At 44.7% G+C, this 14,223-nt stretch overlaps 1 protein-coding gene across 2 annotated transcripts in view; it reads right to left on the bottom strand.

Moving 5' to 3' along the window:
* Positions 1-7,286: 7,286 nt before the first annotated feature.
* RBPMS (RNA binding protein, mRNA processing factor) overlaps positions 7,287-14,223 on the bottom strand; it is a 157,108-nt gene continuing 150,171 nt past the window's right edge. For both annotated transcript variants that reach the window (XM_081046785.1, XM_081046783.1), the window contains one exon: positions 7,287-8,761. The gene's annotated coding sequence lies outside the window, so the exon portion shown is untranslated. The remainder of the gene's footprint in view (positions 8,762-14,223) is intronic.

Here is a 14,223-nt window from a genome sequence, read left to right as displayed (position 1 = left end):
GAGTAATGTCTATTCAGGTTCCTTGCCCGCACGGCAGTGTTTTTTTGCTGTTGAGTTGTATGAGTTATAATTATATAGTATTTTGGATATTAACTCCTTATCAGATACATGGTTTGCAGATTTTTTTCTCATTCCATAGGTTGTCTTTTCATTTTGTTAATTATTTTTGCTGTGCAGGAACTTTTTAGTTTAATGTAGTCCCACCTGTCTATTTTATTTTGTTGTTTGTGCTTTAGGTGTCATATCCCACGTCAGGAAGCTTGTTTGCTATGTTTTCCTATAGGAATTTTATGGTTTCTAGTCTTACATTGTAATGGCTTTCTAATACAGCTTGAAAGCAGGAAGTGTGATGCCTCCCACTTTATTCTTCTTTCTCAGGATTGCTTTGGCTATTTGGGGTCTTTTGTGGTTTAACACAAACTTTAAGGTTGTTTTTTCTACTTCTGTAGAAAGTGCCCATTGATTGGAATTTTGATAGAGATTGCATTGACTCTAAAAATGACTTTGGGCAACATGGGCATTTAAATAATATTACTCTTGCAATCCATGAACACAGATACCTTTCCACTTATCTGTGTCTTGGATTTTTTTCATCAGTGTCTTGTAGTTTTCAGTTGGTGATTTTTCACCTCTTTGGTAAATTTATTTTTAACTATTTTATGTTGTTTTTGATGCTATTGCAAATGAGATTATTTCTTTTTCAGATAACTTGTTAGTGTTAGGAATGCTACTTATTTTGTATGTTAATTTTGTATGCTACAACTTTACTGAATTGATTAGATCTAACCGTTTTTTGGTGGATTCTTTAGGATTTTCTATGTATAAAATCATTTCATCTGCAAAAGACACAATTTTACTTCTTCCTTTCCAATTCTGATGCCTTTTATTTCTTTTTCTTGCCTGATTGCTTTGGCTAGGACTTCCCTGTACTTCCGAGTAAGAGTGGTGAGAGTGGGCATCCTTGTCTTGTTCTTGATTTTAGAGAAAAAGGTTTCATCCTTTCACCATTGAGTATGATGTTAGCTGTAGGCTTGTCATGTATGGCCTTTATTACATGGAGGTATGTTCCCTCTATACCCACTTTGTTAAGAGATTTTATCAAAATTCAACGGATGTTGAATTTTGTCAAATGCTTTTTCTGCATCTATTGAAATGATAATTTTCTCTTTCATTCTATTGTGATGTATCACATTGATTGATTTGCATACATTGAACCATTCTTGCCATTTTATCCCAGATATAAATCCCACTAGATCATGGTGAATGATCTTTTTATTGTGCTGCTGAATTTTGTTTCCTAGTATTGAGTACTTGTAAATTTATATTGATGAGGAATAGTGGTCTGTAGTTTTCTGGAGTGTCCTTTTTTCGCTTTGGTATTGGGGAAATGCTGGCCTTATAAAATGAGTTTTGGAATGTTCCCTCCTGTTTTTTTGGAAGAATTTGAGAAGGGTTGGCATTAATTCTTTAAATATTTGGTAAAATTCACCTGTAAAGCCATCTGGTCCTGGGCTTTTTTTCACTGGGGATTTTTTTTTTCTATTACTGATTCAATCTCCTTACTAGTAATTGGTCTGTTGAGATTTTCTGTTTCTTCCTGATTCACTGTTGGTAGGTTGTATGTTTCTAAGAATTTTTCCATTTCTTCTAGATTGTCCAGTTTGAGTATAGCTGTTAGTAGCCTCTTGCAATCCTTTGTATTTCTGTGGTATCAGTTGTGATGTCTCCTTTTTCATTTATAATTTTGTTGATTTGGGCTCTCTTTTTTTTTCTTTGATAAGTCTAAGGTTTGTTAATTTTGTTGATATTTTTGTTAAACTCTTAGTTTTGTCAGTCTTTCCTATTGTTTTCCCATTATTTCATTTAGTTCTCTAATTTTATTATTTCTTTCTGCTAATTTTGGACTCAGTTTGTACTTTTTCTAGTTCCTGCCAGACTTTCTGAGTGCACATTATGGGCTGTGCAGCTTTCCAGGTTTTGGCTAAATTTTCGGGTCAGATGTGGCTGGGAGCTTTCCTCAGCAGTGGGTGGAGCTATGACTCAGTCCCCCTGCCCCGGGCCAGGGCAGGCTTTGGGGCTTGCAGTTCTCTTAGTTTGAGGTTGACCTGCATCCTGCTGAATTCCCCGCTCGGACCATGCCGCCTGCTTGCTTCTGCAGGTGAGCAAAGCTGCTGGTTGGGATTGTTACAGTCATGGGCTGCTCCACCCGGGGGATACTTTCTGAGAAACGTCATTAGGCAGTTTCGTTGTTGTGCGAACATAACAATACTTACACAAACCCAGATGGTATAGCCCACTACTATAATGGTATATGATACACTTTCATCTGACTGGCAGCACCACACACACGAGTAATGCACTGAGCTACGACACGATGGCTATGATGTCACTAGGCGATAGGAAGTTTTCAGCTCCATTATAATTTGATGGGCCCACTGTCTGTATGCGGTCTGTCGCTAACAGAAACGTTGTTATGCAGTGCGTGAGTACTGGGGTGCTGCAGGTAGGAACACTGTCTGCCAGGAACTCGGTGCTGTTTGTTGCAAGCCCCTCTCCCCTCTGTGCCAGTCAGGTTCCCGGTGGTCAGTTTGCCTGCAAACCCCATGGGGTGAGGCCAGAGAGGGGCTCCTAACAAGTGACCTGCAGCATCAGGGCAGCAGGATGTCCTCTTGGGCTCTTTTCCCACTAGAGGCACTTAGGTGCGGGGGGCACTTGTTGGCGGGGTGCTGTGCCGGCCGGTGTGGTCAGTGCGTAGCCGCTCCTCCGCCCCTTCTGTGGTCTGTCTTGGTCTCTGGTGCAGGGGGTGCTTCAGCCTCACCCTGTGCTCTAGAATTCTCAGTGGTGTCTCGTCCATGAATAGTTGGTTGTCAGTTGTTCCTGTAAGGGGAACAAAATCAGGAACAACCTGTGTTGTCATCTTGGGGATGTCACCAGCTGTATTGCAGGTTGGGTCTGAAAATGCATCTTGGATCAAACACCTCATCTTGCTTTGCGAAGACAGATATCAAGGCCTCATCACAGGTTCTCAGACGAGTGCTTTCCTGCCAATTGTGAATCACTAGTGGTTTCCAGCTAAGCCTGTGCTCATCAGTACTTGGTGAACTGGCCGTAGAGATTCCTGTTATCTTGTCTAAACTCTGTTCAGAAATGAGGAAATGGAGATTTAGAGAAACGAAATGTTTTGCCAAAGTGTCACACTTGCAAATTCTGTAGCTTTACCTCATTTACTTGCATTTTCTTGTGTGAAGCCTTGATCACCTTATACCCCATGTTAAAGTACTGGGATTAGGTCATGTGGTGACGTGGGGAGGGGTATAGTCTTTGTGGGAAATAGTGGTAGCCCAGTTGTGTTTGAAGATTGTAATGAAAATAAAGAAGACTCTTTCACCGGTTCTTCTGGGTGTCTAAAGACATATCCACCAGAAATTTGCATTAAAGTTGCAGTCATGTTCTTGCCTCTGCCCCTTTCTCCTGGATCTGCTGGCCATTTAGAAGTGGGAATGGGCATGGCTGGATGCGTTAAGAGGTTAGTCTGTAGTGCATTTTGATCTATAATTCATCAGTCATTCGAGGCCTTTAAAAGGGATAGCTGAGAGAAATGTGGCCGAGTGTGGATCAAGTCTAAACAACGAACCTTTGGCTGCTGCTGTCATATCCTATAAGCGAGGCCAGATGACGGTGGGTCTCGGGGGATGAGGAGCCCGTGATACCAGTGGAGCAGTGTGTGTGACACGGCGGTGCAGGGCCGTCCCTCCATTTCCGGTCAGTGTTCACGGGGGGGCATTGCCACGGGCCAGCCCTTGATTACTTCTGTGAGCTGTTTGAAATCACTAGTAGAAAAAATGTTCTCAGTGTGGCAGCAGGGCATTTGGATTTATAAATTCCCCCATTCTTATTAGCTGATAATTTTCTGAGGCATAGAAGATGAGACTCAGTGTCCCCACTTCCCTCTAGCCACTGTTTTTACTCGTAAATGATATATTTGTGGGAAAGATTTGGTTTTTTAAAATCTTTTATTGACTGTTCTTAACAAGCGAGGAAGAGCACGGATGCCCCGTAGCCAGGCTGGCGTTCTGTGCGTGGAGACAGCAGCGATGACTTGTCATTAATGCGTTGCTGTCCTCAGGGCTTCATGTAGGACGGGCCATCTTTTCGCAGGTGTTTTCTGTGGGCTGATTCTGAGAAACCAGTGGACGTTGCGTGGGAGGTAGAGGGGTTGGGTCGTGAGGTCCAAGGACCTCGAGGCAACCACTTCTCAGACTAACTGGAGCTTGGAACACCGCCTTATTCCTGTCGCACGCGCGTGTGTGTGAGGTGTGTGGAGTGAGCACACACACACTTTGGAAACAGAGCTAGACCAGGCTTTGGCATTGCGCTTTTGACCTTCCTTGTGGCCACAGCTAAAAAAAACAAACGCACGTTTTTCTTCATCAAAGAATTTCCATCAGCAGTGAAGCTGGCGGGCTCCACTAGAGTACGAGGCTGTCATAGGCCCCTTTGGACACTTAGGCCCGTAGAACTAGGCCAGTCCCCCCGCTTTTGAGGTTGGTCATTGCATTCCTGTGACTCAAACCATGTGGTTTCAAGACCCTGTGAGTACTCAGGCAATTTCAACCCCCCAGAATTTTGTAGGGGTTGTACTTCAAAGGACATTCAGTGCAAACTTACCTTTAAGATTTTTTTAAATAACTGAAAACAGAAGGGTACTAACAGGAGAGAACTGAGGAAACCATAGCCTGAATTTGGCAGGACCTGATCCAGAAAACCCAAGAGCAGGTTTATCTCACATTTGACTGTGGTAAGAATTTGAACTTTCTTACTGAGCCTCTCTCACCCAAGATCAGCATTTTAGTTTTAGGGGGAAAGCATTCTTTTGGCCAGGTACATATTTTAACTTGAGCATCGTTTCATTCCTTTTAGGCATGTCTTTGTGTGCTCAGAACACAAGTTTGGGTGAATTTAAGCATCTGGCCTAATTTTCTAATTTAGTGTTCGATTCGCATGGTCAGGGTTTCACTTGAATTTTAAGTGTGAGATGCGTGTGAGCACTGAAGTATGGATGGCTTCACTGCTGTCTTTATTTACGGGCATAGTATGTTATGGGCCTTCTCCCCTCTCCCTTACAAAGCAGGAAGCCCTGTGGTTGGTTATGTTAAAATAGACCCCATGGATGTCACTAGAGAGCTGTGAAAAGGGGCGAAGACAAGGAAGAATTTTATGGCATGTTAGCATCTTTGCGGACTTGGGAGTTACAGGACCAGGTAGTTTAGGGAAGAGCTCACACTATTTTATACACCATCTTAAGACATTCTGCAGCACTGGCGCACAGGAGCGTTACTGTGGGAGTCTTTCAATTCTCCCAATTTGGGTGCCTTCCTCAGCTGATTGCATAAGGTTTTCAGTATCACCAGTTCTTAGTTTTGAGGACCAGTATTTCAGATAACATCTCACTAGAAACAGATACTCTTCTGCCTTCTTAGAATGTTGTAAAATTGATGTCATGAGAGGGTGTGATAGAATGGACTGAGTTGAAGAGTAAGAGCAGTCATGCGTGGATACTCTTAAAACGGTAAGAATGCTCTTTTCACCTGGATGTCCCAGTGACAGTGACATACAGTAGGAAATGTGCATATTCCTAGCACTCAGAAAGAACTAGTTTATTCCTGTGTCACGCTGGCACAGACACCAAGAATGCTTGTGTGTTGTTATACAGAATTCAGGGATGTTAGCCATGCCTCCTTCATTCTGAAGAATGTTCCTTGTGCCACAGCTCAGGACCCAAAATGCCATGGGGTGCTGGGGTTCAGGGAACCTCAGACATGAGGGCATTAAGAATTGCAAGTTGGTCCCATAAAAGTAGGTCCTACATATATGCAAACACTGGGCCCAGTGAATTTGAAGCCTACATATGATTAACTGGAATTATAACTTTCATTTTTCAAGTTTTAAGGTACTTTCCGAAGTTCCTTTAATTTGCCATTTTGTTCGAGGTGGAAGGCACAGTATTGAATTTTAGACGGCAGTTGTGTAGCCACATTAGTCACGTGTGCACAGTGCATCTGCCTCTCCTGATGGAGGGTTCACTTGGTAATGAAACAAAAAGACGGCTTAGTTACCATCTTTCTGGAACCTATAAACTGGGACATTATGCATATAAGCAAGAGAGCAGACTTGCCTTTTCTTATCCCAAGTTCCCAATTCCAAGACATTCTTACTTCCTGCTCAGTAAAGTGACCAAGGCAAGGCAGCTTTTCAGACTAATGAAGCTGGTGTCCGACTGAGTGGTCAGTGGGAATGTATCTGGAGTTCATAAACGCCATCCAGAATGGGCAGTTGCACATCACTAATGACTGACTGTTGGCATGGTGATGGGGCACTCATCCCTCCAGCCCAAGGCCCCTTGTGAAAAAGCATATGGAAGAGACTGGTCAGGCAGTGACCAGGATGGGGTTGGCCCAAGGCAGCAGGAGGGGCCGTAAGTCTCCTTCAGAGGGAGATGCCCTCAGTTCCTAGGCTGTCTGGCCAACCCTGGTGATTTATACATGGAAGGTCACAGATGGGCTGAAGACAGTTGTCTGCTCGGCCTGTTCCCGAGTCATGCTGGGTGGCCTGCAAAGCCTGGGCAGGGATGCGGACAGCCGCCCGGTGGTTTTCTGCGGTTATACCTGGGCTCCAAGAGAATTGGAGGGCTGAGATGGGGGGACCTGCTTTTGGTGATGGTCTCCTCTGCGAAAGGGATGTGAGAGCCCAACCACAGAACCAATCACGTCAGTGCTCAACAAAACTAATAGTTATTAGTGGTTGTTGCCATTACTGGAATTGAGCGCTGTGCTTAGCCCACCAAGTGGGCTTGGTGAGAGTGTACAGAAACACTTTTATCATCTTGGCTATCAATTCAGTATATATTTTTCAGGTTAGCAGGAAACCATGTGACTATGTTTAGATTTCAGATAACCTGGAGCTAAAGCTTTGTAGGCTAAGGTGGGTGTGGGGTCAGCTGAGAGCAGTAAAAGGCATCACGAAAGGTATGTGAACCAGCCCTGAGATCGTCCTGCCAGGTCAGGAAGGCCCAGAAAGGGCCAGCGGCCTAAGGCGTCAGTGTCATCACCGAGTGCCCACAGTAGAACATTTGTAGACGTTCTTCTCTGGCTCTCCCACCTCCGCTGTCTCCTTAAGTCTCTGTCCTTAGCGCGAGGCCAGGAAATGGGACAGAAACCTGCTGTCCCTCGTCTGCAGTGTGGTATGCGTTTGGTTGATCTCGTAAAAAAGAAATTTGCCAAACAGTGGAGTGGCAGCTGGGATAAGCACTTTATTTTTAAAAAGGACAACAGAAAAGTACCTTTAAACAGTTTATAAAAGCGTAATAGATTGTGTGGAAGTTGCTGTTTTCTTTAGAAACAAAGAGGACAGAAGTCTCAATGCGAGCCAGGCGGCGCCCAAGGCGTAAGCAGGGCAGAACACAGCTGGCCCCACGCCGCGGAGTGCACTTGGCCTCATTTTTGTGAGGGTGACAGCCCCTCTCCCCTGGCTCTCTGTGGTTTTGTTGTGATGACCTTAAAAGCTTCTTGACATCTTTCTTTCTAATGGAAAATAATGAAACAAAAAAACCCCGAAACCAACCATATAATCATTAAAACAATGAAGTCTTCAGCAGAATGTGAGCAGATCAGTAAGAAAGATTGTGATTCTTAGGATCAGTGTATTTTTGCACATGGCTCTTCTACGACAGGGAGAGAGACTGAGCTGTCAGTCTGGAAATGTGCCAGCTTCTGACATAAGACTGACTTTCTGGTTTTGAGACGTCTTGGAGCTGCACAGCATTCATTCCGAACGCCCACTGGCTGCACCCCCTCTCTGGGCCGGTGTGGTAGGTAGTGTCCCCGTGAGCACACAGGGTGCAAGGTAAAGTTTCCAATGGCTCGTTTGGCATCATGCTGCCAGACTCAGGAATCACTTGGGAGCTCTGAGCGGCCCACTGCAGCCACGCAGGTTGGGCAAAGCCAGCCCCCTCCCGAGGCAGCCTGGCCTCCCAAGCCGAGTTTCGCCTTCTCAGTGAGACACTGCGGTGGGCGTGAGGCATCTGTGCGTCAGTGTGTAAACAGCCTCCGCTGGAGCAGCCAGGGCTTTCTAAGGGCTCACTCTGAGCAGGAATTTGTACCAAGGAAAGGCTTCTTTGCTCAGCTGTGAATGTGCCGCCATGGTAGAAGCTCCTGGAGGCTTTGATTGTCTTGCAGGGATGTCCTGCCAGAGCCGCGAGTGTACACCTTGTACTGCAGACAGCACACTTCTGTGTCTAACGGCACGCTTCTAATTTACCCTGGACTCAGGCCAGGCACAGATTTCTATGTTCACAATACAATTCTGGAAATTTTCATACTTAAAAACATGCCTCAAACATGCAGCTTATTTTAGAGGAAAAAATTGATATTTTTAATTACAAGCATTCAAAAGTCAAGCACAAAAATTGTTGTCCTACCCAGTGTAAGATCAGCCATCCTGTCGTCCTTAAATGGTACAAAAATACTCACTCTCTTGGTTTTATTGTTGACATCTTTTATGTTTCGTTTGAAAATATCTCCAAACTGTACAGAAATGTATGTCAGACCATGCATTCACAAAAAACACACTATTTCTTAAAATTATACAGTGTACAAGAGTAAAACATGTTTATTATATTTTGTTTCTTCGAGAAAAACAGATGTGTGATAGAGGCTGTGGCAAAGTCTTGAAGGGATCAAAACTGGGCAGGGTTTGTTCAAGCCTGAAACAGAAAGAAGTGTGTAAGGAAAGCAGCTCTCACACGCATGGCACTCCCTCCTCGCTGCGGGGCTGTTAGGAGACACCTGTGATAGAATTTATGGCTTAAAAACTTTTCCCTGCGACAATTCACGGGTGAATCCCTAGGAAAGTGTAAGTTATGTCACCATGGAATGTACTGACTGACTCGCCAAATAAAGGCCACACGTGTATCAGTGCTCTCACCTTAGACACACAGGGAGTGGAAGAGCTCCTTCCCCTGCATTGCAAGGAAATGCTATTTGTTTTGCTTTGTGGCGGAAAAAAAGGGCCTTCAAATAATCACTGAGACTTTCTGACTGCTGCTGGCAGACTCCCACGATTTTCTTAAATACATCTTGGCTCCTTTGTGTCTGGCTTTCATTATGTTAAAGGCTGCATTGTGAAACCTCTACTGTTATTTTGTCATTTTACTTTTCTGTCCTCCACTCCCAGGTCCCTTGTTTTCTTGCCATCATTTTACCAACATGTCAGACTCGTATAAATTGATGGATGTAGAAAAGGTATATACAGAAATATGTCTGCATATACTAGAGTTTTGTATAGGGAAATGCTTATTTGTGAGAGGCAGGAGGCTACAAAGAAAATAGCATCATGATTGATAATCCATATAATTGTCCTAAGTTAGATTTATTTGGGAAAATATGTATTTAGCAGTAAATCCTGAAATTAGAAACAAATTTAGGTGAATGCTCAAATATAGCCAATTGCACAATTTTAGTAAATACTCCTGTCCAAACCAGACCAGTGCCGGCTGCACCTGAATCTGAACTATGAGCCAGTAACTCTTGTCACAGCTTCATTTGTAGATGGCAGTACAAATGGGTAGAAATAAAAATGGGCTACAAGTCAGAAGACCCAATATAATTACCACATACCTATGGATCGTGGGAAAATCCACAGGAAGAAATCAAGCTGTAGCTTTCAAGAGAAGAGATCTGGACATGTAGAACTTTATGATGTTAGAGTAACACTTACAGTCTATGGCCATACCACCCTGAACACGCCCGATCTCGTCTGATCTCGGAAGCTAAGCAGGGTCGGGCCTGGTTAGTACTTGGATGGGAGAATAACACTTACCTGTTTTTTCAGCTAGTTGTAACAGTTAAATTAGTTCTAGCACATCCATTTAATTATGCTTGTTACAGAGAGGCCAAATTAGAGAGCCCTTTGGTTTTAGAAATGCTCCCAGCTCAGGCTCTGAGGCCTTCACAGCCTCACAGAACCGCAGTGGCCCCCCAACCTCATCCCACCTGCTCCTTGTACTTTTTCAGCAGAATTCTCTGCAACAGGAGGGAGTAAACGCCTTCAGGAAATCGCGCTTCGACTCCTTTGCCTCCCCTGCTGCCCAGCACTCACCAAATGCTGGCTGTGAGCCATGCCCGTTCACACCCTCTTTGGTATAGGTCACACATCCTGTGCTGCTTAGTGAGCAGGGCCAGCAGAAGGGCCCCGCCTGAGATCTGCATTTCTTCCACACTGATTTCTATCCTTCAGGGTGTGGGGCATGTAGCATGGAGCAGCCCTGGATGGGTGGCAGGAGTGAGAGTGTCCAGCCTTGGGGGAGAGATCCAGGGGTGCAGGGAGCTTATGAGACTATGCATTACCTTTGGGGCTGTAGTAGGTGACTTTCCCAATGAACCCACGACCTTCTGGCCCATCTCACATCCCCACAAATGCCTGGTCTGCTGCCCTTTCACTGCCAAAGGACCCTCCCCTCAAGTATGATGAGGTGACGCCCCCTGTGCCCCAGTCACCACGCATCAGAAGAGGGAAACTAGCTTAGAGGAACTGAATATAAGGCCAGTTTCCTTCCCTCACATTCTCGGCCTATCAGGCATGGAGCAACACATTCCACGTCATCCCAAACTTGACCATGTGCCAGCAGCCCAAGCTGTGTGTGTTGATTCCAGGAAACCGTTTCTGAGGCACAGCAGCCACATTACGGCTGTCCGTACTTTGGAACAATCCACAGGGGATGGCATTTGGCAGCCCTTGGACTCTGGGAACCTAAGGGGCCTGCAGGCCGCCAGCAGCCTCTGACAGAGCACGGACTTGGAGCGCGCCATCTTGGGAAAGCAGCCGAAACTGGGTGCTGTGACGGCATGGAGACCAACGGCTTGGAACAGAGCTGCCGCACTGCTTTCAGGGACAGAGGGAAGGGGCTGAATGAGTGGCAGGAAAAGGGACCCAGGCCACATGTGACCTGGGCTGGGGCCGCTGCTGGAGGACGGATGGCGTCCCTGCCGGCTCCTCCAGCTCTTGGCTGTTCTGGCAAGGGCCTCACTGACCTCCTGCTTTCTTCCCCGGAGAGCTCACAGCCATCTTTGAGCAAATGCACATTGCTAGTCTTGGCCTCTTTCCGGTTCCACAGCCAGTTCCTGGACATTTCTGCCATGACCTCAAAGGCAACATGTCTGAACTCAGACTTCCCACACCAGCCTTAACACAGCCCCGGCCCCCTCTGCCGGGTGTCTTTGCCCCTGCACTGAGCCCCTGGAGTTCCTTCCCTGACATAGCCCTACTCTTCTCAGATCATTCTATTCCTGACGCCACCATCATGGGTTTGCCTCTCCCGTTGTTGTGTGCTTAGAACTTGACCTTCATTTTGCTTTGGGTCGCAAGATGCCGATTCTGAACACACCCCTCAGGGACCTTAAAAGCTTGGTCATATTCCCACTTCCTTCTTCTGTTTCAGTCCCCTCAGCATATACAATCCCTACTTAAGCCCCACTTCTTCAGCCTTTTCTGATCCCTTCAGCCTGCAGGGTTTTCTCCAGTGAACTCCTCCAATGCTCTCACTGTCCAGACCACTTACTAGGCTTTCACAGGGATTATTTCAGATTAGTTTTCTTCCTAAAACTATTCCCTCTGTCCTCTACCCCAGAGATAGTCACTTGGTTATAGCAAAAATGTAGATACTTGGACTGTAGGCCAAATGAGACAGAACTATGGGCTATTAACAGGATGTGGCACTGCAACTCAGTCCCCTAATCTTGATAATGCCATGAGCTGAGAGCCAGGAGACGGTGCCCAGGGAATCAGGGTGGGCTCCAAAACTAGCCCCCTGCGCCTGCAGCTCCTCTACAGGCAGCTTTGAGGTCTTCAACCAGAAGCTATATGGGGGCATGGGCAGGTGGCTCCTGCTCTCCTGACCTCTTAGTTCTCTGTCCCCCTTTCTTTTTGGACCCCTCAGTAGGAGGAAAAGGTGGGGAGGGGTGTCCTAGTTAGTTCTGGCTGACTAGAAAGGCTGATCTTTTGAACTGAAAAATATGGAAGGGAGAAGGGAAGAGAAAAGGAGGGGGATGGGAATGGATGCTTTCCTAAGCTTTTCCATAACTGTGCTGTGTAAATGTAATTCTCACATGGGAAAAGAATGCGTTCAGATTGCCATAGATGTTCCCAGACTGAACAGAAGGTCAAAATGTGGCTATTTCAGTCCCTGTAAACAAGGAAGGGGTTTAGCGAGGAATGGAGTTCAAACCTTGGAATGTATTAACAAGGACATTTTAAACAGAATGCAAAGACATCTGAGAACACAGCACCATGAGGGCAGAGTGCCAGGTTCTGTTTAGAGAGCAGATTCTCCTCAGAGAACCTTTCCTGAAAGGGGGGAGGGGCCAACTATAATTTGAGTGTGATGGGACAAACAAGGGAAGAAAATAGATGTTGGAAATTTTGTCTGAGGTAAATCGTAAACGTCCGACTTTTAGGACAATGGAGAGTCTCCCGATATCTTAAAAAACATTATACAATTCTAAAACATTTGGTCTAGTTGTCCTTGATCAGAAAGGTCAGTATGTGGCCCTCAGTACTTGGGAGTGGGGTCAAGGTGAGTGCTGATGCCTGTGTGTGTGGGGGGGGGGGCGGGGAGGTGGAGTGGGTGCCGACCTGGGAGTGGCTGCTTTGCCCTGGCTCAGCTTTCCCATTGCTAAGTTAGAATCTGTTTGTCCAAGAGCCTTGTGAGCTTTCTCCCAGCAATAAGAAAATTCTCTTTCTCTATCCCCCCCAACCCATCTTCATATACAGATGCTCCTCAACTTATGATGGGGTTATGTCCCCACAAATCCATTGTAAGCTGAAAATACCATTAAGTCAAAAATGCATTTAATACCAAACATCATAGCTTAGCCTAGCTTACCTTACACGTGCTGAGAACACTTACATTAGTCTACAATTGGGCAAAATCATCTAACACGAAGCTATTTTATACTAAAGTGGATTAAAGACTTAAATGTAAGACCTGAAACCATAAAACTCCTGGAAGAAAACATAGGCAGTAAGCTCTGACATCGCTCTTAACATCTTTTTGGATATGTCTCCTCGGGCAAGGGAAACAAAAGAAACAAATGGAACTACATCAAACTAAGAAGTTTCTGCACAACGAAGGAAACCATTAACAAAACGAAAAGACAACCTGCTGAATGGAAGAAATATTCTCCAATGATACAGCTGATTAAGGAGTTAATACCCGAAATATATCAGGAACTCATACAACTTAACACCAAACAATCTGATTAAAAAATGGGCAGAGGACCTGAGTACACATTTCTCCAAAGAGGACATACAGATGGCCAAGACGTGAAAAGATGCTGAACATCACTAATCAGAGAAAAATGCAAATGAAAACCATAGTGAGATGACACCTCACATATGTCAGAAGGGCCATCATCAATAAATCAACAGACAAGTGTAGCCACTATGGAAAACAGTGTGGAGGATCCTCAAAAACTTAAAAATACAATGACCATATGTCCCAGCAAGACACTTCTGGGTATTTCTGGTATTTCTGGGTATTTCTGGTATTTCAAGACATTTCTGGTATATCTGAAGAAACCCAAAACACTAATTCAAAATGATATATGCACCCCTATGTTCACTGCAGCACTATTTATAAAAGTCAAAATATGGAAGCAGGCTAAGTGTCTATTGATTGATGAATGGATGAAGATGATGATGTATGTATGAGTATATACAATAGAATGTTATTCAGCCATGAAAAAGAATGAAATCTTACCATTTGCAACAACATGGATGGACCTAGAGGGTATTATGCTGAGTGAAATGAGTTAGAGAAAGGCAAATAGCATTTGATCTCACATATATGGAATCTAAGAAAACAAATGAACAACCAAAATAGAAACAAACTCTCATAGATGCAGAAAACATTTTGGGGGTTGCTAGATGGGGTTGGGGGAGATGGGTGGAAAAGGGGAAGAGATTAAGATGTACAAATTGGTAGTTACAAAACAGTCACAGGGATATAAAGTACAGTATAGGAAATAGTAATATTATAATAATTACATGGTATCAGACGGGTACTAGATTTATCAGGTGATTACTTCGTAAGTTCTATAAATATCTAATCACTGTTGTACACCTGAAGCTAACATAATGTATGTTAACTGTCATTTGAAAAATTAAAAA

This window comes from Rhinolophus hipposideros, assembly GCF_964194185.1.
Source record: "Rhinolophus hipposideros genome assembly, chromosome: 4".
NCBI lineage: Eukaryota > Metazoa > Chordata > Mammalia > Chiroptera > Rhinolophidae > Rhinolophus > Rhinolophus hipposideros.
Note: the sequence above shows the minus strand (reverse complement) of the source record. Positions and strands in the feature narration are given on the sequence as shown.